Consider the following 15,716-nt stretch of genomic DNA (forward strand, 5'->3'; position numbering starts at 1 on the left):
ACTATTCAGACTGTCAAATGCTGAAGAGAAGGAAATAATCCTGAAGGCAACAAGAGAAAAGTGATTCACCACATTCAAGGGAAGCCACATAAGCATAAGTACTGACTACTTAATGGGCACCATGGAGACAAAAAGTCAGTGGTAGGACACATTTAAGATTCTGAAGGAAAAAAATTGTCAGCCAAGAATTCTTTACCCAGCAAAGTTGCCCTTCAAAGGTAAAGGAGAGTTAAAATTTTCAGACAGATGCTGAGAGAATTTGTTAACAGTAGACCTGCCCTGCAAGAAATACTAAAGGGAGTTCTGTCAGCTGTAAAAAAAAAGACAGGAATGAGAGGTCTGGAGGAGGGTACAGAATTGAAGAATATTAGTAAGGGTTACTAAAAGGATGAAAAGAGAGAGATAAAAAATAGATTTGACATAAAAACGATAGGATAAGAGGATTGAATCAAGAACTACTTTTTACTTTAATAACTTTAAATCTTAACAGATTAAACTCCCCAATTAAAAGATACAGAGTGGCAGAATGGATTTAAAAACATGATCCATCTATATGATGTTTATAAGAGATGCATCTTAGACCCATGGATAAAAAGTAGATTGAAAATGAAAAGATGGAAAAAGATATTCCATGTGAGTTGTAAGCAAAAGGAAGCAGGGGAAGGTATACTAATATCAAGCACAATAGAATTTAAATAAAAGATGTCATAAGAGACAAGGACAGACACTGCATATTAATAAAAGGGACTATTCATCAAGAAGAAATAATCATAGATGTCCACACACCCAATCAGGGAGCTCAAAAGTACATAAAGCAAACACTTGCAAAACTGAAGAGATCAATAGATGTGTCTACGACACTAGTGGAAGACTTCAAAATGCCACTCTCTTCTGTTGATAGAACAACCAGACAGAGGATCAATAAGGGAAAAGAGAAACTAAACAATGTGATAAATGGATTAGACTTAACAGACATATAGAGATTGCTGCATCCCAAAACACCAGGTTATACATTCTTCTCAAGTGCTTATCACCAGGATCCAACATATACTGGGGCACACAAAATATCTGAATAAGTTTTAAAAAATTGAAGTTATTGAAAAGACTTTCTCTGATTATAATGGAATGAAACTAGAAATCAATAACAAAAATAGAGCCAAAACTTTCACAAATTTGTGAAGGTTAAACAACACACTCTTAACCAGTGGGCCAAATAAGAAATTGCCCGAGCAATCAGTAAATATCTGGAAATTAATGAAAATGAGGAAAAAAAACATATGAAAACCTATGGAATATAGCAAAAGTGGTGCTGAGAGAGAAGTTTATATCTCCAAACACCTACATTAAAAAGGAAGAAAGAGCTAAAACCTAAGACCTAACTGAGCAAATGAGGAAGCTGGAAAAAGTACAGCAAACTAACCCTAAAGCAAGTAGTAGAAAATAAATAAAAAATATTAAAGCAGAAATAAATGAACTAGAGAACAAAAAAACACTAGAGGCAATCAATGAAACCAAAAGTTGGTTCTTTGAGAAGATCAACAAGACTGACAAAGCCCTACCTAGCTAGATGAACAAATTGAAAAATAAAGATAAAAATCAACAATATCAGAAATGAGATGGGGGCTGCAAAAGAAATTTAAAAAAAGAAGAAACTATGAACAACTATATGCCACAAACTAGACAACTTAGATGAAATGGATAATTTCCTAGAATCACATGAACAACCTATACTAACTAGAGAAGAAATAGAGGACCTCAAAAAAACCAATCACATGTAAAGAGATTCAATCAGTTATCAAAAACCTGACCAAGTGCAGTCTTTACAGGTGAATTTTAGCAGTCATTCCAAAAAGAACTAATACCATTCTTGCTCAAATTCTTCCAAACAATTGAAGAAAAAGGAACACTAACTCATCCTATGAAGCTAACATCACTCTAATGCCAAAATCTGTTAAAGCTACTACAAGGAAAAAAAAAACTACAGGACAATTTCCCCAATGAATATAAATGCAAAAATTCTCAACAGAATACTAACAAATAAATCCAATGGCACATTAAAATAATTCTACACCATGACCAAGTAGAATCTATTCCAGGCATGCAAGGGCAGTTCAACATAAGGAAATCAATCAATATAATATAAAACATCAACAAAGCAAATGGGAATAATCACATGGTCATCTTGATTGATGCTGAAAAGGCATTTGACAAAATTCAACATCTTTTTCTAATAAAAAACACTTCAAAAGATAAGAATAGAAGGAAACTTCCTCAATATGATAAAAGGCCTACCTGAAAGACCCACACAGTATCATACACAATGGTGAGAGACTAAAAGCCTTCCTCCTAAGATTAGGAATGAAACTAGGATGCCCACTGTCACCCCCTATTATTCAGCATTATACTAGAGGTTCTAGCTAAAGCAATTAGGCAAGAAAAAGAAATAGAAGGCATCAAAATTAGAAAGGAAGAAGTAAGACTCTCATTATTTACAGATGACCTGATCCTATATTTGGAAAATCCCAAGAAAACTTCCACAGAGCTACTTGAGCTAATAAACAAATTCAGTGTAGTGGCAGGAAACAAGATTAATGTGCTAAAATCAGCAGTGTTTCTATACATTGGAAAAGTCCTAACTGAAGAGACAGTTAAGAAAAAAAAATCCATTCAAAGTAGCAACTAAAAGAATCAAGAATCTAGGAATGAACTTAACCAAGAATGTAAAATACCTGTACACCTGAGATCTACAAAACATTACTAAAAGAAATTTAAAAAAGATGTAAATGGGTGGAAAAATCTTCTATGTTTTTGGATAGGAAGGCTAAATGTTGTTAAGATGTCAGTTCTACCAAAGTTGATCTATAAATTCAATGCAGTAACAATAAAAATTCTGCTTTGCAGAGTTGAAAAAGTTAGCTATGAAATTTATTTGAAAGAAAAAGGGACCTTGAATAGTCAAAAACATCCTAAAATAGAAATACAAAGTGGGAGAAATTACACTTCCTGACTTTAAAAATTTATTGTAAAGCCACAATGGTCAAAACAGCATGGTATTGGCACAAAGACAGACATATTGACCAATGGAATCAAATTCAGAATTTGGAAATAAACCCTCACATCTATGGTCAGTTGACTTTTGACAAGGCTCCCAAATCCACTGAACTGGGACAGAGTAGGCTTTTCAATAAATGGTGCTGGCAAAATTAGGTTCCCATATTGAAAGGAATATGGAGAGGACCCCTACCTCATGCCCTATACAAAAGATAACTCAAAGTGGATCAAAAACCTAAATTTAAAAGCCAGTATCATAAAATTCCTAGAAGGAAATATAAGGAAACATCTTCAAGACGTAGTGACGATAAGTAGCCTACTTTCACCACTGTTATTCAACATTTTACTGGAAGTTCTAGCCAGAGCAGTTAGGCAAGTAAAAGGAATAAATGGAATCCAAATTGGAATGGAAGAACTAAAACTTTTTCTGTTTGCAGAGGAGATGATCCTATATAGAGAACTTCTTGAAAAGTATACAACAAAGATACTAGAGCTAATAAAGAATTCAGCAAAATGGCAGGGTATAAGATCAGCATATATAAATTAGTAGTGTTTCTAGACACTAGTATTGAGCAATTTGGGGAAGAAATTTAGAGCAACATTCCATTTATAATAGCAACCAAAACAATCGAATATCTAGGAGTAAATGTAACGAAGGACGTAAAGGAATTATATACATAAAACTATGAAACATTGCTAAAACAAATTAAAGACCTAAATAAACAGAAGGGCATTATGTGTTCATGTATAGGAAGACTAAATATCATTAAGATGTCAGTTCTACTCGAAATGGCTTACAAATTCAATGCAATCCCAATAAAAATTCTAACACTTACTTTGCAGAAATGGAAAAGCCAATTGTCAAATTTATTTGGAAGGATAAGGGGCCCCAGATAGCCAAAAAACATTTTAAAAGAGAACAAAGATGAAGGACTCACACCCCTGACATGAAAATATATTATAATCTACAGTGGTTGAAACAACATGGTACTAGCACAAAGATCGATATATTGACCAATGGAATCTGAGAGTTCAGAAAATAGAGCTGCACATTTATGTCCAGTTGATTTTTTTAGAAGGTTGCCAAGTCCATTCAACTGGGGAAAAATGATCTCCTTAACAAATGGTACTGGGAGAATTGAATCTCCATATGCAAAATAAGTAAAGAGGATCCCTATCTCACACCTTATACAAAAATTAACTCAAAGTGGATCAAAGACCTAAATATAAGAGCCAGGACCATAAAACTCCTAGAATAAAATGTAGGGAAACATCTTCAGGATCTTATGTTAGGCAATAGTGTTTTACACTTTATATCCAAAGTACAAGCAACAAAAGAAAAATAAATAAATGGGATCACCTTAAAATTAAAAATTTTCGTGTATCAAAGGACTCTGATACAAAACTGCATAGACAACTTACACAATGACCAAAAGTATTTGGAAATCACGTATCTGATAAAGTTTAATATCCAGAATATATAAAGAAATAGTACAACTAGACAATAAAAAGATAAGCAATCCAATTTTTAAATGGGCAAAATACTTGAATAGACATTTTTCCGGAGGATATACAAATGACCATAAAGCACATGAAAAGATGTTCAACATCACTAGCTATTAGGGATATGCAAACCAAAACCACAATGAGATATCATTTCACACCCAATGAAAGGCTACTATTAAAAAAGAAAAAAAACTTAGAAAACTACAAGAGTCGGAGAGAATGTGGAGAAATATGAATACTCATTCAATGCTGGTGGGAATGTAAAATGGCGCAGCTACTGTGGAAGCAGTTTGCCAGGTCTTGGTGAGGTAATTTACCATAGGACCTGGCAGTCTGCTACTAGATATTTACCTTGAAGAATTGAAAGCAGGGGTGTGAACAAACATTTGCACATGGATGTTCATAGTGACATCCACAATTGCCAGAAAATGGAAACAACCCAAGTGTCCATCAGTTAATAAACAGATAAACAAAATGTTGTGTATACATACAATAGAATATTATTTGGCCATAAAAGGAATGAAGCCTTGATGCATGTGACAACATGGATGAACCTTGAGGACATTATGCTGAGTGAAATAAGCCTGACAGTAAAGGGAAAATATTGTATGATCTCACTGATGGGAAGTAAATATAATAAGCAAATTCATAGAAATACAAACATTTTTTTTTTATTAATTAACGGAAAAAAAGAAATTAACCCAACATTTAGAAATCATACCATTCTACATATGCAATCAGTAATTCTTAACATCATCACATACATGCATTTTTTACAGTGTTGCTAAAATATGTAAACATAAACTGGGCAGAAATACCTTGTGCTTATGCATAATTATAAATAAAATGCAAACAAATCTATAAATCTGAAAACTTCAGTTTTCTTTTTTTTATAAAAAAGTAAAAGGAGATGTTTTGTTGAAATGAAAAGAAATTGTTAATATGGTATTAGCTTCTGTGCACCCATTCTTGTGTTCTGCATAGCAGTACATTGTGTGATATATGACTACAATTCTCCTAGTACCTTATATGTGTAACCTCTCTGGTACAGTGTCATCACTGGCCATTTTTGTTTGTTTGCTTTTGTCTCTTCCTTTCTCATTATCCACAAACACGAGCAAAGTGTTCATATGATAGTAATTGGTTATAACATGGTTGTCTAGAAAACCCAGACATCACTTACATTATTTTAAAAATTATTATGGGAATTCAAGGACCAAATTAAAAAATAATTTATTAAAGATAATTTTCAAGAAGAGTAAATTCAAGACTGTTATGTAAATATAAAATGAATATCTATAAAAGGTTTTATTTAACTCATTAGCTCATAAAGGAACCAGTAGGATGTTAACCATTGGTTCAATAGAGAATTCAAAGTACCTCACAGATACGTTTGAATCAGGAAGACATGAAATGAATCTGCAAATAGAAAGTAAAACTGGCTTTTTCTCCTAAAGGCTTGGGGAGATAAATCATTTATTCTTCCACCAGACAGAATCTGCATGTCTTTGGATAAGTATCAGTTTAATTGCTATATTTATCTACAATTTTCAGAATTGTAAAATAGCTCAAAGATAATGAAAGGGAGCAGCCCCACCCCACCCTCATGGAATCGGATAACCTAGAAGTGTGTGCTAGATAATGCCTCCTTTTCTGTTGAAGACCCTCAGTCATTTTTTAGTTTCTTTCAAAGTCGTTCATGAATTGTGCATTCAATATACTTAAAAAATTATGCAGACTCCATGGAACCTAGGCATGGATACCCAAGAAACCTTGTAGATTTCTGTTTCTGTTTTGGAGAACAGAGCCTTCTGCGCTCTCCTAGCTTTCTTGGGAACTGAACCCTAATCTATATTAGATGCCCCTTAGTCCTACAGGAAGATGTGGCTCTCCCTTCAGATACCAAGACCAAGGCACCTTGGATGAGCTGGATGACTTCTGTGGGAAGAACAGGTATAATTATCTCATCTCCTTTAGGCATGAACATTTTGCCTTAGGGTAGGCAGATAATTATAATAATAAGCCAAAATTTCAATAGCAATGGGTGGACTTTTCTTTTTGGCAATTACTACACATCAGGTACAGCACTAAGTACCTTACATGTAACAGCTCATTAAATATTGCAGTGACCCTATAATCTGTATTTTATGTTTGAAAAAATTCTGCCTGAACAAGCCACATGGTAAATATTAGAGAAAAGATTACTGAATGAAAAACAGGACAAAACCAAATGTGTACACATTTCATGGGATTTGCAACTAATAATCAGGACAGTATCTCATTCTTCCAAAGTTGAGATGTTTAATAAACAGTTATGGACACATCCTAGTCTTCCTACCTCATCTGGGAAATTAAATGTCTAGCCTACTTTTCCTCATTGCCTTTGTGTATATATATTTGTCATAGCTCTTGCTATGGCATTAGATTATCTTTTTTATGGCTTTATGTCTCCTTATCTTCATTGGCTAAACCGTAAGTTACTCTAGAGGAAGGTGTTCTAGTTTGCTAGCTGTCAGAATGCACTATACCTGAAATAGAATGGCTTTTAAAAAAGGGAATTTAATAAGTTGCTAGTTTACAGTTCTAAGGCCAAAAAAATGTCCCAATTAAAACAGGTCTATAGAAATATCTAGAAGGCCGCTGAAGTTCAGGGTCTCTCTCTCAAGTGAGGAGGCACATGGCAAACAGGGTCAAGGTTCCTCTCTCATCTGGAAAGGCATGTGGTGAACATGGCGTCATCTGCTAGCTTTCTCTCCTGGCTTCCTATTTCACGAAGCTCCCCAGGAGGCATTTTCCTTCTTCATTTCCAAAGGTTGCTGGCTGGTGGGCTCTCTGCTTCTCGTGGCTATGTCGTTCTGCTCTCTCAGAATCTCTAGCTTTCTCCAAAATGTTTCCTTTTTTATAGAATTCCAGTAAACTAATCAAGACTCACTGAATGGGTGGAGACACCTCTCCATCTAATCCAGTTTAACAACCACTCTTGATTGAGTCGCATCTCCAGGGAGATGATGTATTTACACATTCAAACATACAGTACTGAATAGGCATTAGAAGAAATGGCTCTGGAGTTATAAAATGGGATTAGGATTAAAACATGGCTTTTCTAGGGTACATACTTCCTTTCAAACCAGCACAGAAGGTCTGTGTTTTTTCATGTGTCCCTTGTGCCTTGCATGACTGATAAATAGTAGAACTTGAATATATACTGTTGAATTTAACTAGATTGTACATATGCAGTAAAGCTAATCCCTGAAATTGAACCTCTGAAAAATTCCACAGTCACTTGTTCCAGAACTTTTATTTCCTCTTTCAAAGTGTTTAAGTATTATTGTGTAGATTTTATTGTTTAGTATATCCATCAAGTCCAGAGATGCTTAAAATTTGCTCTAAGGACATATGGAAGGGGATTCTTATCATTGGATATAAGCCTACAGACTGAATTTCATGATTTGACATCTTTGGAAGTTAGAGAAGAAGAGAGCTGTTATGATGCATAAACCACTAGAAATCATCTAGAATTTTGCACCACAGTTTTTTGTATCCAATGCTGATGTTTTAGGATGGAGACTATCTGAAATACCATTTTTTATGTTTGCTTCAAATCTCATAAATTCTAGAAAATGTTTTCCCTTAAAGCGTTTCTTAAAATGCCAAATATATTGCAAGGAAATATCAAAGAATGACCAAGAAACACCAAGAGCTGTTGCACACATGAACAGAAAGAAAAAAAAAACAGCAATCTCTGAAGTATGATTGGGAGGGTGGATTAGGTGGGAGGAAATTGTATTAGGTGGGAGGAAAAGTCATACTAAAATGCTAGGAAGATGTTGCATGGTATTAACTATCCTAATCATCTATATGTAGAATAAAATAAAACATGGACTTTTAAAAAGACTAATATTTTGTCAAAATAAGTGAATTTCTTAAATGTTACATGTTAAACCTATGTAGAACAGGAACTGTATTAATTAGCAACAGAGTATTTATTTTGAATTTGCCACTAATCAGAGAAAGTAATTTAAATGTCATTCTACAGTTTTGACCGCAATCTCACAGTATTTTCTGTGAATATATATATGGCTCCCATATTTAAGACCTAGAGTCCCAGATACTTTAGAAAAGTTTAAGTGGCCGCTTTCTGTCTCACAAACCCTAAGTATCTGTTCAGAGACTGGGAAAGCCAGTAGAGTCTAGTTAAGAGAGTAATGTTGTAGATGTTTGGTTGCTTAAATCAAATGCATTCATTGTCACTTATGGCCTTGGTTTAAGTTAGCTTCTTATTCCAAAGCTAATTTTTGAGCTACCCACTCTTTCTAACATATTTCTTCTTACAGCCTCCTTTAAAAAATCATGTTGGTTTTCTTCTAAAGGCTTGGAAATTCAATAATTTAATTATATGGGTTACATATTTTATTTTTTTTTCCATTTTAATAATATTCTTCCTCTTTTAATATTGTAAATGGTTCCTCCCTCTTTTGAAAGAATTTTAAATAGGTTAGAAATTCAAAAAGAAATGAGAGGGGGTTTTAATACCCAGTTGATTTATGGAAACTGCATGTGCTTTAAAAATTGGATTGCCCACAGAGGGACTTCATTTAAAAATGTGTATGGCACGATGGAGGTGAGAGATAAATGAGGGGATATATTTACCGGAAAATATTTTATATGGAAATACTGGTTATCCATGGTTATCCTTTGTTTGTCTATCAAGCACTGCACCTGTCACAAACTCAAATTTATAATTAATATGCATAATTCTTGTTGGGAGAGCCTGCAAATTCCTTTATTGACAACAGTCACCAGAAATAGATAGACCTGTCTTCCCAGTTGGGATTTGCTCTTGGGAAAGAGTCATTTAACGCCATGTTTCCTCATGGGCAACTGGGTATATACTGCCTAAGGGTCTCTAAAACCTGAATTTTGTTAAAAAATAATAATAAAGGGACTTCAACGGCCAAATAAAGTTTGGCTTGCAAACTATTTTGAGGTTTTGATTCAGTGGATTTAGAAAATATATATGCTTGGTTTAATAAGAAAAAATATTATTTGATTTCTTTTGGTATAACCACTCTATCAGCTTTTAATGACTTGAACACCAATATTTACAGCTCAGAATAGCTTAGAGTTTAATATAAATTGGTTCATTCTGTTTTGATCTAAGCTCTTGGTTAAAAGGTAGGTCTTGTCTCAATACGGTAATCATAACTTTTTAATTTTTTTCACCCATTTTAATCGTCTATTTCCCTCCAACAGACTCTAAGTGCCATGAGAGTAGGGGCCGTATCTTATTCTGCTAACCACTACTTTCTCTAGCACTTAGCATACTGCCACTGTGCTAATTCTGGATATATTTGTGCTTGATAATTACTAGTTGAGTGAATGAATGAATGAAAGAATGGATGAAGACTTGGTTTACACTAGCTATTATTTGAAACTGCCAGCAAGAAGGTAAATATTTGTTCTTAAGTATCCCCTAATTCAAAATCATTAAAAACTGAGAGGTCTCTTTGTGTCCCATTGTTTGTTTACTGATGTATAATTTAATTACAATAAAATGTACAAATTTTAAGGGCACATGAGTTTTGTCACATGTATCCACTCATGTTACCACCATCACAAATCATGATATAGTATTTTTCCATTATTCCAGAATGTCCTTTGTGTTACTTTCTAGTTCATCCTTCATGACCCTATTCTGACTGTTGCCATTGCTTATTTTTGTCTGTTCTAGAGCTTCATGTAAATGTAATCATATCATATATACTTTTGTGCCTGCTTCACCCACTCAACTTTGTGGTTTTTTAAATCTATCTGTTGTTGTTCCCATAGATATTTTATTAGATTAATGGGAGTTACAAAATTACCAATGCTGGAAAACAACAACAACAAGATTAATAATGAAGGACAGTGTTACTAAACATCTTTGTATGAATCCTTGAAGGATTTATTGGCCCCGCCTTCCCCAGTCTCCAAGTGTGTGCTCTTAAAAATTCCCAAGAAGGCGGTTCGATGGTGGCTCAGTGGCAGAATTCTCGCCTGCCATGCCAGAGACCCAGGTTCAGTTCCTGGTTGCCTGCCCATGCAAATAAAATAAAATAAAATAAATTTCCAAAGATGTACAGAATAAAATTCTTAGGATTACCACCAAACTTACATCATTGTATTCTGAGCCTCCATAGGCAGATCTTTTGATAAACTGAGCAGATCAAATTGGACAACTTATGGAACTGATAACACAGCTTGGGCTTCCTAACTTCTCTGAGTTTTATCCACCCCTACACCATTAGTTTCCTTCATCCTAAACACAGTTCTGTAGATAATGGGTGTGCATATCAGGTTATAGAGGTTAAGTAAGAATTCCCAAACTAGGTATTTCCATTCAAAGCCTCTTTAAAATCTATTTTCAGTAACGTATAACTCTTTGAGACAGTGGTGTTTGGGTAAAATTGCAGAGGAGGTTTGCAAAGAAAACTTAGGCAGTGCCAAGAGGCTTGGCAGGTAAAGCCTGTGAAAAATGGATCCGTCGAATTAGAGCAGTCCATAATCGGCTGCCAAAGCCAGCTTATATTCTTTGCTAGTTCCAGAAAAGAATCCCTGAAACTTTGTGGATGGAAGACTATCTTATAGAACATGCCGGCAGAGCACACTCTGTCACTGGCTCAGGTCAGCATTTTTATAGACTTGATGGTGTACTTAGGGCCCCGGTAGGGATTTTTAGGTCAGAAAATAATTAGGTAAAGGAGATTAGGACCAAAATGTTTTAGTTTATCTCATAGCAAACTAAAGCAATAAAACAGTCTTACCGACGCCATAAACAGAATTGTATAAACCTGACAATTTTGTATTTTATCTTCTAAAAACACATGTTATTACTAATGAGACCAAGTAATAACATTGTGGTTTAGGAAAGTAAGCAAATAATTGTGGAATATAGCTAATATGACTTCATAATGGGCAAAGACATCATTTTTTTCAAATATTTGGATAAGGGGAGATGATAAATTTGTAGAGGAAGAAAATCCCCCTAGAAATGAATTACTCTCTTAACCCTGGTTTTTTTTTAAAGATAGTTTGCTATAAGAGAGGTAGAAAATTTATGAAATGGCAAAAAGATACTCTGTCCAACTTGAAACAGTGTGCTAATGTTAGTATAAGTGCCCCAAGAAAGTCACTTACATGTTTTTCTTTCCCCTTAGACCCATTAGAGACACTTCAAGAACTGCTCAGTCCAGGGAGGCTTGTGTGAAGACATGGATGTTTTCCTCTGAGAAGAACACAGAAGTTTTCATAATAGGGTAACAGCCAATTCCTATTTTGGGGTTTTATAGTCTTTGAAAATTGTTGAAACTGTGATGGAAAAAAATAGGCAATATTAGCTGAAATATGAAGTGCACTGAATTTGTTTATAGCTTTGTTCATGCTTTATGCTCTCTATGTAAAGTATATTGCCAAAGATTTTGTGCTCAAAGTATAATGGTATATAGAAAACGTGGGTACGGCAAACATCAAAGTGGCCATTTTGGAGTAGAAATGTTGTTAGCAGAGATTCTTCGGAGAGATGTTTCTTAGCCTTTTACTTTTCATGGCACACATAGCAAAGCATGATATTTGTGATACCCTGAGAAAGCTGATCCTACAAACCAGAACCGAAGGTATGAAATCTTAGCATAGCTGTAAACCATTCCTCATTTTAGGGGGCAATAGAAGATTTTCTTTTTGAGAGCCCTACAGTGTCCACTGCTTTTTTAATGCATTTCTATGGTGAGTGTTTGGATTTAACAGAGTTTTTCTTAGAGAATACAAATGGAACTTTGGGTCCTAAATTTTCACGATGTAAATTTTGCTTAAAGGTTGACGGTATCCCTGATTTTGTGTTAAGAAACATGAGTTTAGAGTATTTCCCTGCTTCGCCTCTCTCAGCACAAAGATAAAGAAGGCCCTGTTCCAGAGGCTCCAGGGACAGTACAGTCCTACCAGAATGTCCTTGTTGCCCTAGGGACCGGGGTTTACATAAGACTAGCCAGGACTGCCCCTGATCTGAGGTTGTTGCATAGTTTTAGGTCCCATTTCAAATTTGAGTCAGTCGGGAAAAGTTCTGATTCAGTACAACTTTGTGAATGTAATTAATACCACTAAAGTATACACTTAAAAATGGTTAAAATGGGAAATTTTGTGTTATATATATTTTACCACAATTTTAAAAAATGACTTAGGCCTTAAAACATTTGCGCATGACTCAGTCCCACACTGAATATTGAAGAATGGCGGGCTTCAGGCTAATGAAACCTGGACACTTTCTGATATATCCTCTGTGTCTAATTCTAATACCATCTCAGGGTCAGGAATGAGAGATGACAGTTGGGATGACCAGCGATATTACTATGAAAGCCTGGCACAAAATACCCTTTAGTCAAAATCTAGAAGTAATCTTATCTTACCAGGGTTTTTGTTTCTGTTGTTATGTTCAAATCTTTGTTGTTTCGTTGTTTGAGTTTGGTTTTACAAAATGCATGTCTTAGGTTTTAGATATAATTAATTACCAAAAAGAATCATGACTGTGCCAAAGACTCTGGATTCTTAGCCAACAGAAAAATCTCCAGTATTTACTTTGTGATAACATTGACTAGGAATCCGAGCTCTTCTCTGGCAATGCCCACTATGGTAACTTGGTTTTGTGATGTGTGTGCACACCTTCTGGTCCCTATCAGAGAAAACCATCATAATAGGCAAAGACTCTTTTCTAATAATACTCCATTGAAATGAAACGATACAGAGTAAATCAAAGATTCGGTTTGTTTCCAAAAATGAAAAATTCATTACCCTGAGTCCCACAACTAAATTTCTGACTGCTTTTGAGAGGTCCATGAGTCTTTACTTTTTAACAGGCACTTCAGGTAATTCTTTTGCAGGTGATCTATGGACTATCCTTTGAGAGAAACAGACCTGTACCATTTTACAGTTTTCTTCCCTGCAATATGGTTGACATTAGAAATTATACCTGAGACTGGGGTGAGAAAGAGATCAGACACAAATATAAGAGCCAAGTGCATATGCTAACAAAACTGAGTAACTCTTATTGCCCTTACAGTGGTGTGGTTGATGGGCGGCATCCGTGAGTCTAAGTTTGAAAGCAGTAAATCAAACTTATTGGAGAGAAAGGCACAAAAATTGCATCCAAGATAAGAAAGCTTAAAAAAAGGATAAAATGTCAATTTTTATAAACAGAGGAAATATTTTCTAAATATTTTCCAAATAGAACACTGTAAAATTTAATGCAATTACACCTATATTCAGTGAATTATTAAAAAATCACCTGTTTGTAATATTTACAGTTATAGGGAAAAGTGAAAAATACCCAAGAAATCTGAAAGTGAGGAAGTGACTAAGTTAATTAACGTACCTCCAGTCAATTGGAATATTATTTTCATTGCTTTAGAGAGTGATAGCATGTAAGAAGTATCTAAAATAATATCATGTCAAAAAAAAAAGAATCGAAAAAATCAAATTGTGTGTTTGACATGATTGTCACCACATAAAGTATGTATGTGTATGTGGAGAAATTCTAGGCATTTTTAACTATAAACTTTTCTTAGCTTTTATGTGGTATTCCTATGCAAAAATAATAATAATAAATAAATGATCTAAGAATCTAAAACCTGATGAAGTGAATCAATAATTCTCAGAAGCTTTAGTCATGATTTTTTAATAGTTTAAAGTAAATAATTTTCAAATCAAAGGTGTTTGAGATTTTATTACTTATTGAATTCCATGGTTAGTACTCTAAAGCAGTGACACCCACATCTGGTTGATTATTAGAATTGTTTATGCAGCTTACCTCTTTAAGATTCAAAGCTATTCTATACTGATCTATGTAACACAGAATAGTAAGATAAGACAAAAAGTATCACATACTAGAATGTTTAATGTGGGAAAAATAGTAAAGTGCAAGTTCAGAGGAGTGGGAGAGTAACATGAAGAGGACTATTTGAAAGTGCCATCTAGAACAAAAATCCTTATAAGCAGTGGGTTGTAGAGTTAGAGGCTCAACAGAACACAAAGCTTCGTTATTATTTTGATGACCTTCCTATTAAGATGGGAAGAGGTGGGAAAGTGAAACTTTGAAACTTAGAGATGATGGTAAAAGATTGGCACTATTTTTGGATGCCAGCTTCTTCACCAATCCATTGTGTAGGTTCTGTGCTCCTTCCCTAGACACCCAAGTTGCTTCCTAGCCTTTTCCAACTAAATTGTAACCTGGCTTTGAGGCAAAGTGTGCTTTCTAAGAGGCGATGCTCTTCAGAATTTGAGAATGGAAAAACATCTAGTGTACAAGTTGTAGTTTCTTCAGATGAGGAGAAGGAAGGTGAGAAAAGGCAGATCAGAATATTTGTAGGAGGACGAAAGTTCTAGTATTTATGTTTTTTAAGAGGACTTATGGCTTTTAAAGGGCTGAGACTCAATCCTAGTATAAGTTGAACCTTTAAAATAGGTATGATTTGCTTTCCCAGAAAATGAAAAGTGGAAATGAAAGACCTGTCAGTGATGGGAACCACATATACCTGAATGAATATGTTTGCAGAGGACCTTTCTCCTGTGGACTCAATTTCTTCTTTAACGCAAATGCTGTTAAGTTTCATTCCACTAATTCGTACGCCCAAACTGACAGAAAATCACTTTTGTACCATATAGGGCTTAGAACTTAGGGTATCAACAAATATTTCCTTAATAAATAAAAGTCAGTGGAGGAGCGGGCAGAGATGAGGTAGGCTGAGGTTGGTAATCATTGCATGGGGCCTCCAATCCCAGAAAAAGGAACTTTGACTTGGCCTTGCAGTGAAGGTTTCTGAGAAGGATAATGAGAAGATAAATTTGGGATTTGAAGAAGAAAATCAGCCAACAGTAAAGGAGGATTAAAGAGAGGGGAAGCAGGAAATGTAATTAGCATGCTAATTAGATAATTAAATGTGAGGAAACTGGACTAGGTTGCTGGCAATGAAAAGGAAAAGAAAGTAGTAATTAATATAAGGAAGTTTTTCATCTCAATTACAGCAATATTGATTGGCCACATACTAAGTGCCAGTCACTGTTCTAAGCCATTGTGACATCAGTGATCAAAATACAGTGTATTTTCTGTCAGGAGAAAACAAAAAGAGCAACAA

The 15,716-nt window shown here is 34.7% G+C and overlaps 1 protein-coding gene across 3 annotated transcripts in view; it reads left to right on the forward strand.

Moving 5' to 3' along the window:
- Positions 1-15,716, forward strand: part of B3GALT1 (beta-1,3-galactosyltransferase 1) — a 605,805-nt gene that overhangs the window by 224,780 nt on the left and 365,309 nt on the right. For all 3 annotated transcript variants that reach the window (XR_013172041.1, XR_013172042.1, XM_077151945.1), the window contains exon 2: positions 11,754-11,852. The gene's annotated coding sequence lies outside the window, so the exon portion shown is untranslated. The remainder of the gene's footprint in view (positions 1-11,753; positions 11,853-15,716) is intronic.

The sequence above is a fragment of the Tamandua tetradactyla genome, chromosome 3, assembly GCF_023851605.1.
Source record: "Tamandua tetradactyla isolate mTamTet1 chromosome 3, mTamTet1.pri, whole genome shotgun sequence".
NCBI classification, from domain to species: Eukaryota; Metazoa; Chordata; class Mammalia; order Pilosa; family Myrmecophagidae; genus Tamandua; species Tamandua tetradactyla.